The sequence below is a fragment of the Anomaloglossus baeobatrachus genome, unplaced genomic scaffold (genome assembly GCF_048569485.1).
Source record: "Anomaloglossus baeobatrachus isolate aAnoBae1 unplaced genomic scaffold, aAnoBae1.hap1 Scaffold_67, whole genome shotgun sequence".
Taxonomy (NCBI): Eukaryota; Metazoa; Chordata; class Amphibia; order Anura; family Aromobatidae; genus Anomaloglossus; species Anomaloglossus baeobatrachus.
Window position 1 is genome coordinate 702,020 of NW_027445041.1, and position 23,182 is coordinate 725,201.

At 47.0% G+C, this 23,182-nt stretch overlaps 1 pseudogene; it reads right to left on the reverse strand.

The window, feature by feature from the left end:
• Positions 1-10,678: 10,678 nt before the first annotated feature.
• On the reverse strand, positions 10,679-10,885 carry LOC142286613 (U2 spliceosomal RNA; annotated as a pseudogene).
• Positions 10,886-23,182: the final 12,297 nt, after the last annotated feature.

A 23,182-nucleotide genomic window follows, 5' to 3' on the forward strand; every position in this document is an offset into this window, starting at 1 on the left:
TTGTGCATGCGAGCCAATCCCCTGTCCATGCTGCCTGCGAACAAGCCTCCTCCGGTCCTGCACCTGCAGTTGCCTACTCAGAAATAACACCATCATCAAGCACGTCCTTGTCCCAGCGCAGCGTTCAGTTATCCATTCAGCAAACCTTTGAACGCAGGCGCAAATACACTGCCAACACCCCACATGCCACAGTTCTAAATGCTAACATTTCGCGACTGCTTGCGCTGGAAATGTTGCCTTTTAGGCTGGTGGAGACAGAAGCATTCCGCGACCTGATGGCGGCAGCTGTCCCACGTTACTCGGTCCCCAGCCGCCACTATTTCTCCCGGTGTGCCGTCCCCGCGTTGCATAACCACGTGTCACAAAACATCACACGTGCCCTGAACAACGCTGTTTCACCCAAAGTCCACCTAACCACAGACACGTGGACAAGTGCTTGTGGGCAAGGCCGCTACATCTCGTTGACGGCACACTGGGTTAATATTGTGGAAGCTGGGACCCAGTCTGAGCGAGGGACGGAACACGTCCTTCCCACACCAAGGTTTGCAGGCCCTACCTCAGTCAGTGTTTCACCCACACTCTACAGCTCCGGAATGTCATGCTCTTCAGCCTCCTCCTCCTCCTGCGCATCCTCATCCACTGTACCCTCCACACCAGTCCCAAGCTGGAAGCACTGCAGCACTGCCTCGGCGAAGCGGCAACAGGCTGTGCTGAAGCTAATCTGCATAGGTGACAAACCCCACAATGCAGAAGAGCTGTGGACAGCTCTGAAACAGCAGGCAGATCACTGGCTCACACCTCTGAACCTAAAGCCAGGAAAGGTCGTGTGTGACAATGGCCGGAACCTGGTGGCGGCTTTGAGGCGAGGCCAGCTGACACATGTTCCATGCGTGGCCCATGTGCTCAACCTCGTGGTTCAGCGGTTTCTAAAGTCATACCCAGAGCTGTCTGATCTGCTGGTAAAAGTTCGCCGCCTGTCTGCACATTTTCGAAAGTCACCTACTGCTTCAGCCGGCCTTGCCGGCTTTCAGCGCAGTTTGCATCTTCCGGCTCACAGACTGGTGTGTGATGTCCCCACGCGTTGGAATTCAACTCTGCACATGTTGGTCAGGATATGTGAGCAGAAGAGGGCAGTTGTTGAGTACCTGCATCACCTAAGCCGTCGGGAAATGGGTCAAACTCCACACATAACACCTGAGGAGTGGAGATGGATGTCCGACCTATGTACCATCCTCCAAAACTTTGAGGACTCCACCAAGATGGTGAGTGGTGATGACGCCATTATTAGCGTCACCATACCGCTACTCTGCCTTCTAAAACGGTCTCTGCTCAAAACCAAACATGATGCATTGCAGGCGGAGCGCGATGAGTTGCAGCAAGAAACAGTAGTGGGTGTGGGTGATAACACACAGCCCAGCCTCGTCTCATCACAACGTGCAGTGGAGGACTATGACGAGGAGGAGGATGAAGACATGGAGCAAATCTCCGGCCAAATTGAGGATATGACATGCACACCAGTCATATCCTCGGTTCAGCGTGGCTGGCCAGAGGACAGGGTAGATGAGGAGGAGGAGGAGGAGGAGGAGGAGGACAGCATGTTCAGTCAACGTGTTGGTCAGGCTACTGAAGTCCTGGCTGTTAAGAGTCTGGCGCACATGGCTGACTTTATGGTAAGCTGCCTGTCTCGTGAGCCTCGCGTTAAGAACATCTTGGCCGACAATCATTACTGGTTGGTAACACTGTTAGACCCACGCTACAAGGAGAACTTTATGTCTCTTATTCCCGAGGCGGAGAGGTCAACCAAAATGCAGCAGTTCCGGAAGGCCATAGTCACGGAAGTAGGCAAAGCATTCCCCTCACAAAACGCTAGCGGCATAGGTCAGGAATCAGTGGACAACCAAGGCGTACAGCCGAGAGAGGCACAAGTCCAATCCGCCAGAGGTAGGGGAACAGTCTTTAAGATGTGGGACAGTTTTCTCAGCCCCTCACGTACCACAGCCCCTGAGGTGCGGGGTAGTGCCACAAGAAATCCTAAGTTTGCCCAGATGCTCAAGGAGTACCTTGCAGATCGAACAACTGTACTCCGACATTCCTCTGTGCCTTACAATTATTGGGTATCCAAGGTGGACACGTGGCATGAATTGGCTCTCTACGCCTTGGAAGTCCTGGCCTGCCCTGCCGCTAGCGTTTTGTCAGAGCGTGTTTTTAGTGCCGCAGGTGGAATCATTACAGATAAACGCACCCGCCTGTCAACTGAAAATGCTGACAGGCTGACTCTGATCAAGATGAACAAGGGTTGGATTGGGCCAGACTTCACCACACCACCAGCAAATGAGAGCGGAATTTAAAGTTTGTAACGGGAATTTGCCATGTACCTCCAGTCACCCATGGGTACACACTTCTGGACTTTGGATAATCGCTGGACTGCTCCTCCTTCTCCTCATGCGCCACCATGATGACCGTTACAAGAGTTAGGCCTTTGTTTCAGGTATACCCCCAGTGGTAAATTTTTTCGCCCATTCTTTGCAGAATGGACATTACAACGACAGGAGACCCGCTCCTTTGCAATGGGAACAATGTTTTGAGGCCCTCATGCACGTCTCTATGCAGGGACAACGTGGAGCCTCCCAATTTTTGGCTGCCCTGCCAAAGGGCTATACTATAATACACCCACTTCCTGACAATGGACACTTAATGTTTTGAGGCCCTCATGCACGTCTCTATCCAGGGACAACGTGGAGCCTCCCAATTTTTGGCTGCCCTGCCAAAGGGCTATACTACAAAAGACCCACTTCCTGACAATGGACACTTAATGTTTTGAGGCCCTCATGCACGTCTCTATCCAGGGACAACGTGGAGCCTCCCAATTTTTGGCTGCCCTGCCTAAGGGCTATACTATAATACACCCACTTCCTGACAATGGACACTTAATGTTTTGAGGCCCTCATGCACGTCTCTATCCAGGGACAACGTGGAGCCTCCCAATTTTTGGCTGCCCTGCCAAAGGGCTATACTACAAAAGACCCACTTCCTGACAATGGACACTTAATGTTTTGAGGCCCTCATGCACGTCTCTATCCAGGGACAACGTGGAGCCTCCCAATTTTTGGCTGCCCTGCCTAAGGGCTATACTATAATACACCCACTTCCTGACAATGGACACTTAATGTTTTGAGGCCCTCATGCACGTCTCTATCCAGGGACAACGTGGAGCCTCCCAATTTTTGGCTGCCCTGCCAAAGGGCTATACTATAATACACCCACTTCCTGACAATGGACACTTAATGTTTTGAGGCCCTCATGCACGTCTCTATCCAGGGACAACGTGGAGCCTCCCAATTTTTGGCTGCCCTGCCAAAGGGCTATACTACAAAAGACCCACTTCCTTCCAATGGGCACTTCAGGTTTACAGGCCCTCATGCACGTCTCTATCCAGGGACAACGTGGAGCCTCCCAATTTTTGGCTGCCCTGCCTAAGGGCTATACTATAATACACCCACTTCCTGACAATGGACACTTAATGTTTTGAGGCCCTCATGCATGTCTCTATCCAGGGACAACGTGGAGCCTCCCAATTTTTGGCTGCCCTGCCAAAGGGCTATACTACAAAAGACCCACTTCCTTCCAATGGGCACTTCAGGTTTACAGGCCCTCATGCACGTCTCTATCCAGGGACAACGTGGAGCCTCCCAATTTTTGGCTGCCCTGCCAAAGGGCTATACTACAAAAGACCCACTTCCTTCCAATGGGCACTTCAGGTTTACAGGCCCTCATGCACGTCTCTATCCAGGGACAACGTGGAGCCTCCCAATTTTTGGCTGCCCTGCCTAAGGGCTATACTATAATACACCCACTTCCTGACACTGGACACTTAATGTTTTGAGGCCCTCATGCACGTCTCTATCCAGGGACAACGTGGAGCCTCCCAATTTTTGGCTGCCCTGCCTAAGGGCTATACTACAATAGACCCACTTCCTTACAATGGGCACTTCAGGTTTACAGGCCATCATGCACGTCTGTATGCAGGGGCATTGGTGAACCTCACAATTTTGGACTGCCCTGGCAAAGGAAAATACTACAAAGACTCAGTTCCTCAAAATGGGCACATTAGACTCAGAGGCCTTTATGTACGTCTCTTCTCAGGGACATCGGAGTGCCACACAATGTTTTACGTAAAATCTTTCATGTATTGATCTCAAAAAGTAACATACATTAGCTCTATCTCACTATTGGGTATGTGCCCTTAACATTTCCGCTATGAAAAATCATTTTGGTGTCATTTTGGAAGGTTTTCTGGTGAGTCCGTAAAAATGGCGTAAAACGCGGACAAAATTATTCACAGCTGTGACTTTTGAGTGATAAATGCTTCAAGGGGTCTTCCCCATGCTGTTGCCATGTCATTTGAGCACTCATCGGAGACTTTTGTGCCATTTTTAGGGTTTCTACATGCTGCCGGTGGTCATTTCACAAAAATACTCGGGTCTCCCATAGGATAACATTGGGCTCGGTGCTCGGGCCGAGTACACGAGTATCTTGGGAGGCTCGGCCCGAGCTTCGAGCACCCGAGCTTTTTAGTACTCGCTCATCACTACTAATAAACCTAAAAAATAAAAATAAATTGAATAAAAATCATGAATGTTGTGTTATAACAGGAAATTCGGTGTAAGAATGAATATCCGGGATGAGAGTTCAGCGAATGAGTTATAGAAATTGTTACAAAAAGGAGTGTGTACGGTTTATGCGTAAATTTTCAGAATGCGTACATGAAAATTATATGTATGTGAGAATGTCCCCCATGCTTTGTAAAAAGTTATTTATGAAAATGTAAATAAAATATATAAAAATGCCTAATTATTTATAATTTATGAGAAAGATATATATGTATGGAAGAATGTTATAAGGTGTCCAAGAACCATAAAGAAAAAGGGTGCATATATAATGTTAGAGGTCTAGAGTTCCACCAGGCTATATCACCCCTAAAGAAATAGAAAGAAGACCTTACTACCTGTGTACCCCAAAAAAAGCTATATTTCTTAGCCAGGATTATGGTGGAGATATGCACAAGTGAAATAAGAATATAAAGTAATACAATAAGATTATAAAACCAATATGTGTGCATTCATGCACCACCCGGTACGCTACCCTTGCCAAATTGCTCACTCTAGATCCCCACACGATCCATGAAGCCGTTCCCCCGGTCACACCGCCTGCTGCCGGTTCCCACTCATCCCTGGGGGAGTTAGGCGAGTGGTATCGAGAGCTACATGTCGGCACTGATGATACCCCCATACACCACAAGGAAGGGGTATACCGGGTGGTACAGGAGTATGAGCGGGTTTTTAGCAAGCACCCTCTAGATTTTGGGCAGATTAAAGGGGTTCAACACCACATCCCTACCGGTACACACTCCCCTATTAAAGAGAGATACAGGCCTATTCCCCCTGCGCACTACCAATGCTCCAAAGACATGTTGAGGAACATGAAGGAGGCAGGGGTTATTAGGGACAGCTGTAGTCCCTGGGCCGCTCCGTTGGTGCTGGTTAAGAAGAAGGATGGCACCATGCGGATGTGTGTGGATTACCGGAAGATTAACCAGATAACGCATAAGGATGCTTACCCTCTGCCCCGCATCAAAGAGTCCCTGGCCTCGCTGAGAACCGCTAACTACTTCTCCACCCTTGACCTCACCAGCGGGTACTGGCAGGTGGCCGTGGCACCGGAAGACCGAGAGAAGACTGCCTATGGGACCGTTTTGCTGTACTTGGATGATGTGATTGTGTACTCACAGACGTATGAAGCCCACCTGGAGCACCTAGCCGAGGTGTTCGCGTCCCTTGCCAAGTATGGGATGAAGTTGAAGCCCTCAAAGTGTCATCTGCTGAAACCCAGAGTGCAGTACCTAGGACATGTGGTTGGTGCGGAAGGTGTCGCCCCCAACCCCGAGAAGATCACCGCCATCCAAGACTGGCCGAGACCGACCACAGTGAGGGAAGTGAGGCAGTTTCTGGGCCTGGTGGGATATTACCGTCGCTTCATTAAGGGGTACACAAAGATGGCTGCCCCCATGCAAGACCTCCTCGTAGGACAGACCAAGGGTGGTAGATCCCTAGTAGCCCCATTGGTGTGGGAAGAAAAGCATGAGGAATCCTTCCGCCAGCTGAGAACAGCCCTGACCGGAGAGGAAATCCTAGCGTACCCTGACTACAGCCGCCCATTCATCCTCTACACCGACGCCAGCAATGTGGGCTTGGGGGCTGTTCTATCCCAGGTCCAAGACAGAAGGGAAAAGGTAATAGCTTATGCTAGCCGAAAACTCCGACCGACTGAGAGGAACCCTGAGAACTACATCTCCTTCAAGCTTGAGCTCTTGGCACTGGTGTGGGCTATCACCGAGCGGTTCCGCCATTACCTGGCAGCAGCCAAGTTCACCGCGTACACAGACAATAACCTGCTGACCCATCTAGATACGGCCAAGCTGGGCGCGTTGGAGCAGCGGTGGGTGACCAGGTTAGCCAACTACGATTTCACCATCAAGTACCGGGCCGGCCGTACCAACGTCAATGCCAATGCACTCTCCCGGATGCCCCACCTGTCGGAAGAGGGGCCAGAGGATGATGACCTCGAAGAGATCGAGTTGCCTGCATTTCACCGGCCATTCACTGAGAAGGTGCACGTCTACCAACAACGGGTGAACCTGGATCCGCTGCCCCGACAGGACTGGCAGGAAGCTCAGGACCAGGCACCTGCTGTCCGCCTGGTCAAGACTCTAGTGGAACAGGGTTCTGCTGGGATAGACCCTGCTGCCCCTGCCGAAGCCCAACGTCTGTGGCAAGAACGGACCCGGCTATACCTACACCAGGGGAAGTTGTATCGCGAGCTGATTAATCCAAAGACTCACGAGAAGATCCGCCAGCTGGTGATTCCCCAGGCTAACGTGCCCACCGTCCTGCAAGCATACCATGATGGTGCAGTGCACTTCGGGTGGAAGAAGCTAGAGATGTTGTTAAGAGAGCGGTTCTATTGGAGTGGAATGCGGGAATCTGTGGAGGCCTGGTGCCGAGAATGTGGCCCTTGCGCATTGAGAAGGAAGGACGAGGCCAGCCAGAAGGCACCCCTACACCCGATCATTACACACCAACCGCTGGAGCTGGTTGCCCTTAACCATGTAAAGCTCACCCCCAGCCGAAGTGGGTACACCTACGCTCTGACCATCGTAGACCACTACTCGAGGTTCCTGGTGGTTGTCCCAGTTAAGGACTTAAAAGGCCGCACCGCTGCTAAGGCTTTCCAGGCTTATTTCTGTTGACCGCATTGGTACCCGGAGAGGGTGCTTACCGACCAGGGTCCGGCCTTTGAAGCAGAGGTATTCCAGGAATTCTGCCAGTTGTACGGCTGCAAGAAAATCCGGACCACGCCTTACCACGCCCAAACCAATGGCATTTGTGAAAAGATGAACCACTTGGTCCTGGGCCTCCTCAAGACGTTACCACTGGAAGAGCGGAACCTGTGGCTGGAGAAGCTACCTGACCTGGTCGATATGTACAACAACATCCCTTCCAGCTCTACGAAATGCACTCCAGCATACCTGATGAGAGCTCGTCCCGGCCGGCTACCAGTGGATCTGGAAATGGGCTTGGAAGCTTCAGAAGCACTCCTGTCGACAGCTGAATGGGACACTCGGCGGAGGACACAGTACCGACAGGTCCAGGAGTATGTTGAAAAGAACTTGTGCCAGAGTCGGGGACAACAGGAGCAGTGCTTCAACAAGAAGGCGCCTGCCGGTTCCTTCCAACCTGGGGATGTAGTGCTGAAGCGGAAAAGAAGGGCCCACAAGCTGGATGATCAATGGGAAAAAACCCCGTATGTAGTCCAGCCCACAGGATGGGAGAATGGGAAGGCCTACCAGATCAGCCGTGACCAGGGGGGGACTTTGGCCACGGTTTCCCGAGACCACCTGAAGAAGTGCCCACCAGCATTGAGAGTAGCGGATGAGGCTCCAGTTCCCAGTCCAGTGGAGAAGGAAAAAGAGGTAATCCACACCATGATGGGTGATTTTCCAGCAGACTGGCCTACACAGAACGGTGCGGTGATCCTTCCAGTGATACTGTTCCCACAACCCGTGGATGAAGAAATGATGGAAACGGTTAACCGCGAGCCAGTGCCCAGGGATGTACCTGTACCCAGCTCCCCTACGCCTCCGCCTGCCCCACATGATAGCAGGGAGGAGGAACTGACTGTTCCCTCTGCCCCACTGCCTGTCACCACTGACACCGGACCCCGAAGGTCCACTCGCCCCAACCTAGGTAGACCCCCACTTAGGTACAGGGAAACTACTCTTTAAAAGGGGGGGGGCTTTATGTGTTGAGTGTACCAGTTTGAAAGTTTTAAATGATAAGTAAAGATGATCAACCAAAGAAGTTTACCTGATTGAACCGTGATTAAACCGGCCGTTGCCGGCAACTGTTGTCCCCGTAGGGACTGTGCAACCATTGCGTAAGGAACTGCTTACGGACAAGCCCGAGAACTTGCAGGGCAACCACAAACTTAGTGCAATGTAAATAAAAATGTTTGTTGGCTTGACACCGTTACCGCCTCCGGAGAGGCTGATTTGGGAGGATGGGCCTGGAGGAAAGGGATGGCCTAGGCCCGCCACTACCGTAACCGGTGGTGATCCTCCGGGGGTTCAGGGGTCCCCTTGGACGTGGGCCCCCTGAAAGAGACAGAACCCGCTCGGGCAACTTGGTGCTGGACTGGGGTCAAGGGGTGCTGCCCGCTTCTTAGGGGCAGCATCAGGGCCAGGTTGTTTGGGTGGGAGAAGAGCGGAAGCTGTACCGTTGTAAAATGTTTATGATGCTTTTACATGTTTTACCGTTTTATTCTTTTTCAGTTGTGAAAATAAAACCGGTGATGGACGGGCAGCCCGCGGACGGTCTGCATTTTACTATAGGGGAATGTGGCGCCCTGGACAAGCCAGGTCGTCACAGGTACTACACCAACACACTCTACACTCCGGCTAGGCACACCGAAGCTAAACACAAATCCTAGTTGCCTTCCTCCAGGGGCTGATGTCCACACCAGGGGGTGGGCCAGGCGGTTGATCCCACCCACCGAGGAGTTCACAGTCCTGGAGGCGGGAAAAGGAGTCAGATTAGAGATCAGTTTTGGAGTTAGAGAAGTGAAGAGGAGAGGAGACTGACCGTGTCCGGGTGTGTGGCCCGGGCACTCAGCAAGGTTGGCAGACGGTGGTGACCTTCTGCAGGAGAGGCTGATTGGAGTGAACCGTACGGACCGGGGATGGGCGGTGGCCCGCCGGTACCAGATCGGGGAGTGAAGAGAAGCCAGCACCATCCGGCAGGGCCTACGGACCCCGACCAGGCTAGGAGTCGCCGTAAAACCGGTCAAATCCGTTAGCGACAGGAACCTCCAGGGTTTCCCAGCAGTCAAGACCCGATTGAAGGCAACAGCTCACACCGTAGAGGGAAGCACAGTCACCGCCAAGGCTACAGTTCCCAGGGCCAGAGCCTGCGGGCAAAAGGGGCTCCCTCAGCATCCATCCAAGCTGGGGAGCGGGTTACCGGTGGGAAGCCCGCTAGATTTTGGGGGAATAAAAGGGGTCGAACACCACATCCCCACAGGTGCACACCCACCCATCAAAGAGAGCTATAAGCCAATACCACCTTCACATTGCCAGTGTACCAAGGACATGTTGAGCAACATGAAGGCGGCTGGGGTTATCCGTGACAGTTGTAGCCTTTGGGCAGCTCTGTTGATCCTGTTAAAAAAGAAGGACGGCACCACTCCCCGTATTGAGGAATCGCTAGCTGCATTGAGAACTGCAAATTATTTTTCTACCCTTGATCTCACTAGTCACTATTGGCAAGTGTCCGTTGCTGAGGCAGACCGGGAGAAGACCGCCTTCGCCACCCCTATGGGTCTCTGCGAGTTCAAAAGCATGCCCTTCGAGCTGTGCAATGCGCCAGGAACCTTCCAGAGGCTGATGGAATGCTGCTTGGGACAAGATTTTAGGGTGTATAAAAAGGGAGATTAGATCCCGTGATCCCAACGTATTGTTACACCTCTATAAATCACTTGTAAGGCTACATCTGGAATATGGGAACCAGTTTTGGGCTCCACATTTTAAAAAGGACATTCAGAAGTTAGAGTCAGTTCAAAGGTGGGCAACTAGACTACTACAAGGAATGGAAGGCCTCCCATATGATGACAAGTTGAAAAAGTTATTAAGTGATTATTGGCTGCAATGGGGCTTTCTGGCTGGTGCCAGCCTCTTTTCTTAGCACACAGGAACCACAATCCCTACACCATGCTTCAATGGATTCTCTCATCCCAGCCCAGTAAAACTACATATTTTACACAGTCATAAGCAGCCAAAAGGGATCTATTCTATTCAATTGCAAATGATCTAGATAAGACTGAGAATAAGATACTGCACGGGACATAGCAGAGTTGGTCAAGTTGAGTGGAGATGAGTTTGCTATTTGGCACAGCTTTTTGCATCAATAAAGCAAGTAAAAGGTGTGAAAGATAAAAAAAGGGTGAAAGTGTGAAAAGTGAATTGGCCAAATTGAGGTACATATAAAGTTTTTGCTTTCTTTCAATTCACTAATGGGGCTCATTTGAATCAGGTGAATTGAGTTCTGCTTTTGGAAACTGGGTTAAGAAGGGGTGCACCGGTCCTGGAGGTACTGCAATACCAGGTCAATGCGTGGAGTGGACAGAGCAAGATTTTTTCCATCTCCTTGTTCTAAAAATCCATTTAATATATGGTCCCCAGAGAGGGGACGTATCAGATATTAAACTGATAAGAACAGATTTAATTTTTTTTTTTTTCTGTTTATCAGTAGGACTTCAAAATAACAAAGGTGATCGCCTCCCGTTGCCTGGGAACCGTCCAGGCACAAGAGGGCTATGTGTCACCAGAAGGCGCACACACTTCCTCAAGGCCGGCAGACGTGCAATCCCAGGCACCTTCCAGTACCGACCAAGGTAGCGTCCTCCGAAACTACACTTGATCTTAGCCAAAAGGCCGAGAAGCTATAACCCGAATTGGTTACGGCCTTGAGTGGCACCCTGGCCTATACCGGACACATCTTAGGGAGAGGGAGACAAACCCACGCCTACAGAAGACATTTTGTCACCCAAGCCAACCCTTGAAAAGGCTGTTTTGCAGAGCAAAAACAAGAAGAATGGTGCTTTTTGCAGCCGCCGCCCACTGCAATGAATCTGAATAACTCCTCCTTTTGGACACAAGCACCTCCCCTCCCCCTTGCAGTCTTTCCAATTCATGATACAAAAAGACGGACGGACAGGACAGGACAGGACAGGCTGCCTGACTTTCCGTCACTGCCACCCTTTGCCATCCTTGCCCGTAGAAAGCCCTTTCATCATCCCCAAACCCTAATCTTTTCCCTTCCCTTCCCAGATGCGTCTCACTCCCTTTCATTAGGAAGTGAGCGCAGCCTTTTCTCCGTTCTGCACATGCGCGACGTTAAACACAAATGTGCAGGCGTGCGTTCCATTACCCTCACTGCATTCCACTCCCATACAGGAAGTGGGCGCAGCTATTACTACGGTCGCACATAAAAGAACCCACGGCCACCACTGCACATAGCTGACTCCACCACAGGACACCCACTTCTACACCAACGCAGGTAAGACAGGATCGGCACCTCTATGCTCCCGTTACAATCAGGCTCAGTCACCATGTGATAACGCTCTCAACTCTTTAGTTGCAGGCTCCCCTTGCTTCACCTCCACTGGCTGTGCTGCCATTTCCTCTCCCACCTGGAAGGTATACTTTATTCCACTATTTTCCTGTTTCTCTCTTCCCCCTTTTCCCATAACCTACTTTTATCTGCATTTGTGGGGTATCTATATGCTATTTACATCATAGTTTTATTCATTAATATGGAAGGGAAGAGTGCCCATGAGAGTGTTGAACTGCGGAGAGCAAGAGATTAAGCTGCTCCGATTTGCCACCATTGATAAGCTGTTCTCAGTAGATACACATGCTATCCAAACAGCAGCATCCACCATTGCTTCAGCCCACCCATTCAGTGACAGCTCACCAAGTCAGCCAGAGGAGTGGTGTAAGGAATTACACGTAGGCACTGACTCCACACCTTCACATCACAAGAAGGGGGTCTACAGGCTAGTGCAAGAATACGAGCAAGTCTTCAGCAAACATCCGCTAGACTTTTGAAGAATAAAAGGGGTCAAACACTACATCCCCACAAGTGCACACCCACCCATCAAAGAGAGATATAAGCCAAAACTACCTGCACATTACCAGTGTACCAAGGACATGTTGAGCAACATGAAGGAGGCTGGGGTTATCCGTGACAGTTGTAGCCTCTGGGCAGCTCCGTTGGTCCTGTTAAAGAAGAAGGACAGCACCACTCCCCTGTATTGAGGAATAGCTAGCTGCATTGAGAACTGCAAATTATTTTTCTACCCTTGATCTCACTAGTCGCTATTGGCAAGTGTCCGTTGCTGAGGCAGACCGGGAGAAGACCGCCTTTGCCACCCCGATGGGTCTCTGCGAGTTCAAAAGCATGCCCTTCGAGCTGTGCAATTTGCCAGGAACCTTCCAGAGGCTGATGGAATGCTGCTTGGGACACCGAAACTTTGAAACGGTACTGCTATACCTTTATGATGTTATTGTTTATTCTAAAGCAAACAAGATTTTAGGGTGTATAAAAAGGGAGATTAGATCCGGTGATCCCAACGTATTGTTACCCCTCTATAAATCACTTGTAAGGCCACATCTGGAATATGGGGTAAAGTCCTGAGCAGGTTGATAACCATTGGTTTGAGCATGGTAGGGTGTAGTGCGCATCTTCCTGCATCGGTAAAAGCTGCAGAAGTCCTTGAAGATTTCCGCTTCAAAGGCTGTGCCTTGATCTGTGAGGACTCTCTCTGAGTAGCCATGAGGTCTGCATAAGTGTGCTTGGAAGACCTTCGCTGCAGTATGGGCCATTAGATCTTTGACTTGTACCACAACCATAAATCTCGAGTAGTTGTCTACCATCGTAAGTGCATACGTGAGCTCGCCTCGATATTCTGCAACAAAACTCCCTTTTTCGATTTCAGTTTCAGCAAACACTCCTCTTCCTGTAGAAAATATTTATCATTACCTAAGACAGTCATTCTAATGCATGACAATATTAAGGCAATTTAGTTAAAACTTGTTTTAACTCACCTTTAAGGGGATTGATGTATTTCATGGTCAATCCAGGTTTGTCAGTGATGGCACTGACATAATGTATGGCGTCTTTTTCGGGCGTTATCCTTTGCCTTTTCATTGTGAAAATCCAGTTGCCTATATCAAAGCAAATTCTACTACTTGTAAAGTATGCAGAAAATGAAATGTAGAACATATAACATCAACTGCTTAGGAACGCATCATAGGTTAGTACTTAAAAGGATATTGTCATGTTCTAGTCATAATGCAAGCTGGACATTTTTCATGTTACCCTGTAATCGCCGGCCTGTTCTAATGCTCACAAGCCAAGATATAGGCTCAGCTGCTACGGCTTCCCTCTGCCTTCTGAATGAAACTTGAATATGTCTGGGTCACTGTGTATATAGCAGGTGCTCAGAAAAAATAAGAGTCAATTCAATAGAAATAGCTCTGGCACACTATAGTGATCAATAACGTAAGAAAGGAACTCTTGGAATGCTGAAAATTCTTTATTTGTGCAAAAGGATAATTCATCCAACGTTTCGACCTTGTTTTTAGGTCTTTATCAAGGATAAAGTTATCTAAGATCATAAAGGGTTACAAAACCATATAAACACGTAATTAGTACATAGTACAACATAACAGTACAATATATTGCTACTTGAGAGTACAATGGGTCAAATGACCATGATGCACATACAAAAAATTTTTCCAAAGCCATAGTGAAAACATTTGTACTGAGGAAAGAAAATTTCCACATGACCTATCTGGAGAAACATTCTGGATCAAACAACCAAAAATAGTCAAGCAGGTAAATACACACCTATATGGATAACAGGATGATATGTGTTCAATTGTATAGCGTCATTGCCATTAAGGTACAAATGGAAAACTTGCAATCCTATATAGTGAAGGAAATGAACACATATCATATCAAAGAACACAGGAACATGGGTGTGAGAAAAACCTCAATGTTTATACTTTGTTCTTTATAATGGTGTGAACATGTATATGTCTCAGTACCTTATGCACTTGAGAATTCTAGTGAGTAGATCATGAAAGCCTATTTCAGAACTGGAATCGGTAAATAATTGTAGGTGGAATCTAAATGAAAAGATGGTACAAGTGTTATCATGACACGTGGGCTATAACACAATGGACCGTGTGACAAAGAAGAAAGGAGAGAAAGAAGAGGAAGAAAATGCAACTACCTGTAACATTACGTGATAGTCACTGGTAAGTATCACTTGACAATTCAAGTGAAAAAGGATTCCTTTATTAAAGGGTTCTCAGTCGCCTCAGGATCATGAAATACTAGGGTAAATGATATGAGAATGGGTAAGAAGCACCACTAAAGGAAATATGAGATGCAGGACATATATCTATAAACCCCTGAACTACATGATAGAAATAAAAAGAAGAAAAAAGAAAAAAAAGAAGAAAGAAGAAGAACACATAGAATGCGGAAAGAGAATGGGTACAACTACCTGAGTTACTGCAGGGAGGCCCCTGGTTGGTATTGTGAGGGTTAGTGGAATTCCTTCACTGAAGGGTTCTCAGTTGCCTCAGGTTCGTGAAAAATGCTATAGACAAATAATGCCCGGAGAAAAGGGGTTCATATACAGCGAATAATGGTAATACAAGGTACATGTGTCACATGTAATAGTATATATATATATATTGTACTAAGCTCTACACCAGAAATAGAAAGTAGTCCCTCTGCCTTCTGTCTAGGTGCCCTGAGTTATGTCCTGTAAACTGTCACAGGGACCCAGACACACATGTGTAGTAGGGGAATATCCCTGCTGAGATGCCAGTGCTAGAGCACTCGTTTGCTGTGGAGTTGAACGCTATGTGAGCAGTTCTTACCTTCAATGAGCAGAAGTCTCTTTTTTCAGATTTCAATATCTCTGTGGGTATCTGGCAGAAATATGGAATACTCTTTACTGCTAAGACCCTGTACACCACTCCCACTAAAGGGGGCTTTACACGCTGCGACATCGCTAATGCGGAGTCGTTGGGGTCACGGAATTTGTGACGCACATCCGGCCGCATTAGCGATGTTGCTGCGTGTGACACCGATGAGCGATTTTGCATCGCTGCAAAAACGTGCAAAATCGCTCATCGGTGACATGGGTCTCCATTCTCGATTATCGTTACTGCAGCAGTAACGATGTAGTTCGTCGCTCCTGCGGCAGCACACATCGCTCCGTGTGACACCGCAGAAACGAGGAACCTCTCCTTACCTGCCTCCCAGCCGCTATGAGGAAGGAAGGAGGTGGGCGGGATGTTCCGGCCACTCATCTCCGCCCCTCCGCTGCTATTGGGCGGTCGCTCAGTGATGTCGCTGTGACGCCGCACGGACCGCCCCCTTAGAAAGGAGGCGGTTCGCCGGTCACAGCGACGTCGCCGGGCAGGTAAGTATGTGTGACGGGTCTGGTCGGTGTTGTGCAGCATGGGCAGCGATTTGCCCGTGTCGCGCAACAGATGGGGGCGGGTATCCACACTAGCGATATCGGGACCGATATCGCAGTGTGTAAAGTAGCCTTTAATAAACTCTGTAAAGGATTTTAAGTAAAAATCCACAATAAACCAGCGCTAGATGGGTTTTTATAATTTTATTAATAGACCACAAATAAAAAATTTTTTGCTATCCTTGTTTCAAGACAGAGTATTTGATAATATACAATACACTGATTTTTACTAAAACCAAGGACCACATAAAACAAGGACCACATAAAATAAAAAATGAAAGTAATGAGAATAAAATTATTTTGTATAACCAATTAACTTCGAGGTGATACAATATTCACATTGATTTAGTTTTACCAGTCTAATGTAATGCCCCGGCCGGTGGCATATATTTTGTTTGGTTAATAATTTAGACTTATACAATGAAAGATGTACTATACCACCCCTGGCTAACTTACAAGTTTTAAGTTGTACAATATAAGTTTGCGACGTTATATTCATATATAGGAAGGCAAACAATATTGGCAATTTAGTGGCACCCACCATACGTAATCTTACAGCACCTAATAAGGGAGGATTATTTGGCCTGAAAGGTTTTTTTCCATGCAAAAGCTGTATAGTATGTAAGAATACAAAAAATATTTCACGGAAATCCTTCTTACAGGGGCAGTCAGAAGTCATGATTAGAGAATTTATTACATGTCAATCAAAGGGAGTAGTATATTGCATTCAATGTCCCTGTCAGAAAAAATACATTGGGAGAACTATTAGACCCCTATGGAAAAGGGTGGGTGAGCACATTAGAAGTGTTAAAAATAAATGTACTAAGCACCCCCTATCCAGACATTATGTGTTAAAACATGGAGGGTCCTTTAAAGGATCCCAAGTATGGGGCGTACAAAAAATAACTAAGGATTGGAGAGGTGGCGATTTCATTAAAAAAATGTCACGAGCAGAAAGCCAATGGATTTTTGAATTGAACACCTTGAAACCATATGGACTCAATAATGATATAGAACTGTTTGCTTTTAATTAATTTATATTTTTATAGGTAGAGGAGTAATAGGTACTGATAATAATACGGAGAGAAGGAAAAAAAAAAAAAAAAAAAAAAATAAAGCGATTGTCATGGAGATATATGTGTATATATGCATAATATATATTAAAATTGGTGCTTCACTTGCCCAAGGTTGATGTAGATATAAGGGGCTTTTCATATTATAGCAAATTTATATTACACCTTTATGATGTCCTTTTGTTAAATTTATTGTTGAAAAAAAGCATATGCATATATACACATTGTCTTCCCAGTATATGATGATACAAGCAAGGCTATATATAGGTCTTTTTAGAAAAACCTTTAGAAAAACCTTTGCACATAATTATATTATATGGCTATTATGAACGGTCTTTCACAAATTGATATATGTAGTGGTCATTGAATGTTGGTTGAATTTAAACATTGTTTAATTTTATGCAAATTATAACCAATTAAATATATGCATAAATAGTGCTCTAGGCAACAGCTGAGTTATCCTTGAGGAAGGGGGCCGTTACACGCCCCCGAAACGCGCGTCGGATCAGGACTCTGTTTTTGCCGACCTCACCTGTGCGGTGATAACCTGCCAAGTAATCTCTCCCTCGTGTGGAATCAACCGGCTTCCACTGGACACGGTACGGATTGCCTGCTGGAGAGGTTGAGAGGTTACCGCTGACATTTCCTTTGTCTGCAACCAGGATACATTGGTACCTCCAGCGGTTCTGCATTGCTCGTTTGGAAGCGGATCGGAGCCTTGTGTGGTGCTAACCGGCCAAGCAACTTCCTCCTGTGTGGAATCAGTCAGCTGACACTGGATACGGTCTGGACTGCCCGCTGGAGAGGCTGAGTAGTTACCGCTGATCTTATTGTTGTCCGCAGCCAACATCTTGGTGCTTTCAGTGGCTTCGTACTGCTTGATTTCGAAAGTACATTTGGGAGAATACGGGACCGGCTGGTTTGTGGCCTTGTGAAGTGTTATAAAGGCTCTGTAAAGAGGGATGTCGGTAACCATACATCTCCCCCAGAGCCAGCACTAGTCGCGGCCACTGGCCTCAAAACGTCCGCTCTGGAAGTCTAACAGGTCAATCCTGTACATAGCGGTTCCAGCCTAATCAACGGAGAAATCCGGGGTGTTTTTTGCGGTCAAGTTGTTGTGAGGTTTATTCCCCCAGGCCCTGGGGGCGAATATAACGTCGCAAACTTATATTGTACAACTTAAAACTTGTAAGTTAGCCAGGGGTGGTATAGTACATCTTTCATTGTATAAGTCTAAATTATTAACCAAACAAAATATATGCCACCGGCCGGGGCATTACATTAGACTGGTAAAACTAAATCAATGTGAATATTGTATCACCTCGAAGTTAATTGGTTATACAAAAGAATTTTATTCTCATTACTTTCATTTTTTATTTTATGTGGTCCTTGTTTTATGTGGTCCTTGGTTTTAGTAATAATCAGTGTATTGTATATTATCAAATACTCTGTCTTGAAACAAGGATAGCAAAAAATTTTTTATTTGTGGTCTATTAATAAAATTATAAAAACCCATCTAGCGCTGGTTTATTGTGGATTTTTACTTAAAATCCTTTACACAGTTTATTAAAGGCTACTTTACACACTGCGATATCGGTCCCGATATCGCTAGTGTGGATACCCGCCCCCATCTGTTGCGCGACACGGGCAAATCGCTGCCCATGCTGCACAACACCGACCAGACCCGTCACACATACTTACCTGCCCGGCGACGTCGCTGTGACCGGCGAACCGCCTCCTTTCTAAGGGGGCGGTCCGTGCGGCGTCACAGCGACGTCACTGAGCGACCGCCCAATAGCAGCGGAGGGGCGGAGATGAGTGGCCGGAACATCCCGCCCACCTCCTTCCTTCCTCATAGCGGCTGGGAGGCAGGTAAGGAGAGGTTCCTCGTTTCTGCGGTGTCACACGGAGCGATGTGTGCTGCCGCAGGAGCGACGAACTACATCGTTACTGCTGCAGTAACGATAATCGAGAATGGAGACCCATGTCACCGATGAGCGATTTTGCACGTTTTTGCAGCGATGCAAAATCGCTCATCGGTGTCACACGCAGCAACATCGCTAATGCGGCCGGATGTGCGTCACAAATTCCGTGACCCCAACGACTCCGCATTAGCGATGTCGCAGCGTGTAAAGCCCCCTTTAGTGGGAGTGGTGTACAGGGTCTTAGCAGTAAAGAGTATTCCATATTTCTGCCAGATACCCACAGAGATATTGAAATCTGAAAAAAGAGACTTCTGCTCATTGAAGGTAAGAACTGCTCACATAGCGTTCAACTCCACAGCAAACGAGTGCTCTAGCACTGGCATCTCAGCAGGGATATTCCCCTACTACACATGTGTGTCTGGGTCCCTGTGACAGTTTACAGGACATAACTCAGGGCACCTAGACAGAAGGCAGAGGGACTACTTTCTATTTCTGGTGTAGAGCTTAGTACAATATATATATATATACTATTACATGTGACACATGTACCTTGTATTACCATTATTCGCTGTATATGAACCCCTTTTCTCCGGGCATTATTTGTCTATAGCATTTTTCACGAACCTGAGGCAACTGAGAACCCTTCAGTGAAGGAATTCCACTAACCCTCACAATACCAACCAGGGGCCTCCCTGCAGTAACTCAGGTAGTTGTACCCATTCTCTTTCCGCATTCTATGTGTTCTTCTTCTTTCTTCTTTTTTTTCTTTTTTCTTCTTTTTATTTCTATCATGTAGTTCAGGGGTTTATAGATATATGTCCTGCATCTCATATTTCCTTTAGTGGTGCTTCTTACCCATTCTCATATCATTTACCCTAGTATTTCATGATCCTGAGGCGACTGAGAACCCTTTAATAAAGGAATCCTTTTTCACTTGAATTGTCAAGTGATACTTACCAGTGACTATCACGTAATGTTACAGGTAGTTGCATTTTCTTCCTCTTCTTTCTCTCCTTTCTTCTTTGTCACACGGTCCATTGTGTTATAGCCCACGTGTCATGATAACACTTGTACCATCTTTTCATTTAGATTCCACCTACAATTATTTACCGATTCCAGTTCTGAAATAGGCTTTCATGATCTACTCACTAGAATTCTCAAGTGCATAAGGTACTGAGACATATACATGTTCACACCATTATAAAGAACAAAGTATAAACATTGAGGTTTTTCTCACACCCATGTTCCTGTGTTCTTTGATATGATATGTGTTCATTTCCTTCACTATATAGGATTGCAAGTTTTCCATTTGTACCTTAATGGCAATGACGCTATACAATTGAACACATATCATCCTGTTATCCATATAGGTGTGTATTTACCTGCTTGACTATTTTTGGTTGTTTGATCCAGAATGTTTCTCCAGATAGGTCATGTGGAAATTTTCTTTCCTCAGTACAAATGTTTTCACTATGGCTTTGGAAAAATTTTTTGTATGTGCATCATGGTCATTTGACCCATTGTACTCTCAAGTAGCAATATATTGTACTGTTATGTTGTACTATGTACTAATTACGTGTTTATATGGTTTTGTAACCCTTTATGATCTTAGATAACTTTATCCTTGATAAAGACCTAAAAACAAGGTCGAAACGTTGGATGAATTATCCTTTTGCACAAATAAAGAATTTTCAGCATTCCAAGAGTTCTTTTCTTACGTTATTGATCACTATAGTGTGCCAGAGCTATTTCTATTGAATTGACTCTTATTTTTTCTGAGCACCTGCTATATACACAGTGACCCAGACATATTCAAGTTTCATTCAGAAGGCAGAGGGAAGCCTTAGCAGCTGAGCCTATATCTTGGCTTGTGAGCATTAGAACAGGCCGGCGATTACAGGGTAACATGAAAAATGTCCAGCTTGCATTATGACTAGAACATGACAATATCCTTTTAAGTACTAACCTATGATGCGTTCCTAAGCAGTTGATGTTATATGTTCTACATTTCATTTTCTGCATACTTTACAAGTAGTAGAATTTGCTTTGATATAGGCAACTGGATTTTCACAATGAAAAGGCAAAGGATAACGCCCGAAAAAGACGCCATACATTATGTCAGTGCCATCACTGACAAACCTGGATTGACCATGAAATACATCAATCCCCTTAAAGGTGAGTTAAAACAAGTTTTAACTAAATTGCCTTAATATTGTCATGCATTAGAATGACTGTCTTAGGTAATGATAAATATTTTCTACAGGAAGAGGAGTGTTTGCTGAAACTGAAATCGAAAAAGGGAGTTTTGTTGCAGAATATCGAGGCGAGCTCACGTATGCACTTACGATGGTAGACAACTACTCGAGATTTATGGTTGTGGTACAAGTCAAAGATCTAATGGCCCATACTGCAGCGAAGGTCTTCCAAGCACACTTATGCAGACCTCATGGCTACTCAGAGAGAGTCCTCACAGATCAAGGCACAGCCTTTGAAGCGGAAATCTTCAAGGACTTCTGCAGCTTTTACCGATGCAGGAAGATGCGCACTACACCCTACCATGCTCAAACCAATGGTTATCAACCTGCTCAGGACTTTACCCCATATTCCAGATGTGGCCTTACAAGTGATTTATAGAGGGGTAACAATACGTTGGGATCACCGGATCTAATCTCCCTTTTTATACACCCTAAAATCTTGTTTGCTTTAGAATAAACAATAACATCATAAAGGTATAGCAGTACCGTTTCAAAGTTTCGGTGTCCCAAGCAGCATTCCATCAGCCTCTGGAAGGTTCCTGGCAAATTGCACAGCTCGAAGGGCATGCTTTTGAACTCGCAGAGACCCATCGGGGTGGCAAAGGCGGTCTTCTCCCGGTCTGCCTCAGCAACGGACACTTGCCAATAGCGACTAGTGAGATCAAGGGTAGAAAAATAATTTGCAGTTCTCAATGCAGCTAGCTATTCCTCAATACAGGGGAGTGGTGCTGTCCTTCTTCTTTAACAGGACCAACGGAGCTGCCCAGAGGCTACAACTGTCACGGATAACCCCAGCCTCCTTCATGTTGCTCAACATGTCCTTGGTACACTGGTAATGTGCAGGTAGTTTTGGCTTATATCTCTCTTTGATGGGTGGGTGTGCACTTGTGGGGATGTAGTGTTTGACCCCTTTTATTCTTCAAAAGTCTAGCGGATGTTTGCTGAAGACTTGCTCGTATTCTTGCACTAGCCTGTAGACCCCCTTCTTGTGATGTGAAGGTGTGGAGTCAGTGCCTACGTGTAATTCCTTACACCACTCCTCTGGCTGACTTGGTGAGCTGTCACTGAATGGGTGGGCTGAAGCAATGGTGGATGCTGCTGTTTGGATAGCATGTGTATCTACTGAGAACAGCTTATCAATGGTGGCAAATCGGAGCAGCTTAATCTCTTGCTCTCCGCAGTTCAACACTCTCATGGGCACTCTTCCCTTCCATATTAATGAATAAAACTATGATGTAAATAGCATATAGATACCCCACAAATGCAGATAAAAGTAGGTTATGGGAAAAGGGGGAAGAGAGAAACAGGAAAATAGTGGAATAAAGTATACCTTCCAGGTGGGAGAGGAAATGGCAGCACAGCCAGTGGAGGTGAAGCAAGGGGAGCCTGCAACTAAAGAGTTGAGAGCGTTATCACATGGTGACTGAGCCTGATTGTAACGGGAGCATAGAGGTGCCGATCCTGTCTTACCTGCGTTGGTGTAGAAGTGGGTGTCCTGTGGTGGAGTCAGCTATGTGCAGTGGTGGCCGTGGGTTCTTTTATGTGCGACCGTAGTAATAGCTGCGCCCACTTCCTGTATGGGAGTGGAATGCAGTGAGGGTAATGGAACGCACGCCTGCGCATTTGTGTTTAACGTCGCGCATGTGCAGAACGGAGAAAAGGCTGCGCTCACTTCCTAATGAAAGGGAGTGAGACGCATCTGGGAAGGGAAGGGAAAAGATTAGGGTTTGGGGATGATGAAAGGGCTTTCTACGGGCAAGGATGGCAAAGGGTGGCAGTGACGGAAAGTCAGGCAGCCTGTCCTGTCCTGTCCTGTCCGTCCGTCTTTTTGTATCATGAATTGGAAAGACTGCAAGGGGGAGGGGAGGTGCTTGTGTCCAAAAGGAGGAGTTATTCAGATTCATTGCAGTGGGCGGCGGCTGCAAAAAGCACCATTCTTCTTGTTTTTGCTCTGCAAAACAGCCTTTTCAAGGGTTGGCTTGGGTGACAAAATGTCTTCTGTAGGCGTGGGTTTGTCTCCCTCTCCCTAAGATGTGTCCGGTATAGGCCAGGGTGCCACTCAAGGCCGTAACCAATTCGGGTTATAGCTTCTCGGCCTTTTGGCTAAGATCAAGTGTAGTTTCGGAGGACGCTACCTTGGTCGGTACTGGAAGGTGCCTGGGATTGCACGTCTGCCGGCCTTGAGGAAGTGTGTGCGCCTTCTGGTGACACATAGCCCTCTTGTGCCTGGACGGTTCCCAGGCAACGGGAGGCG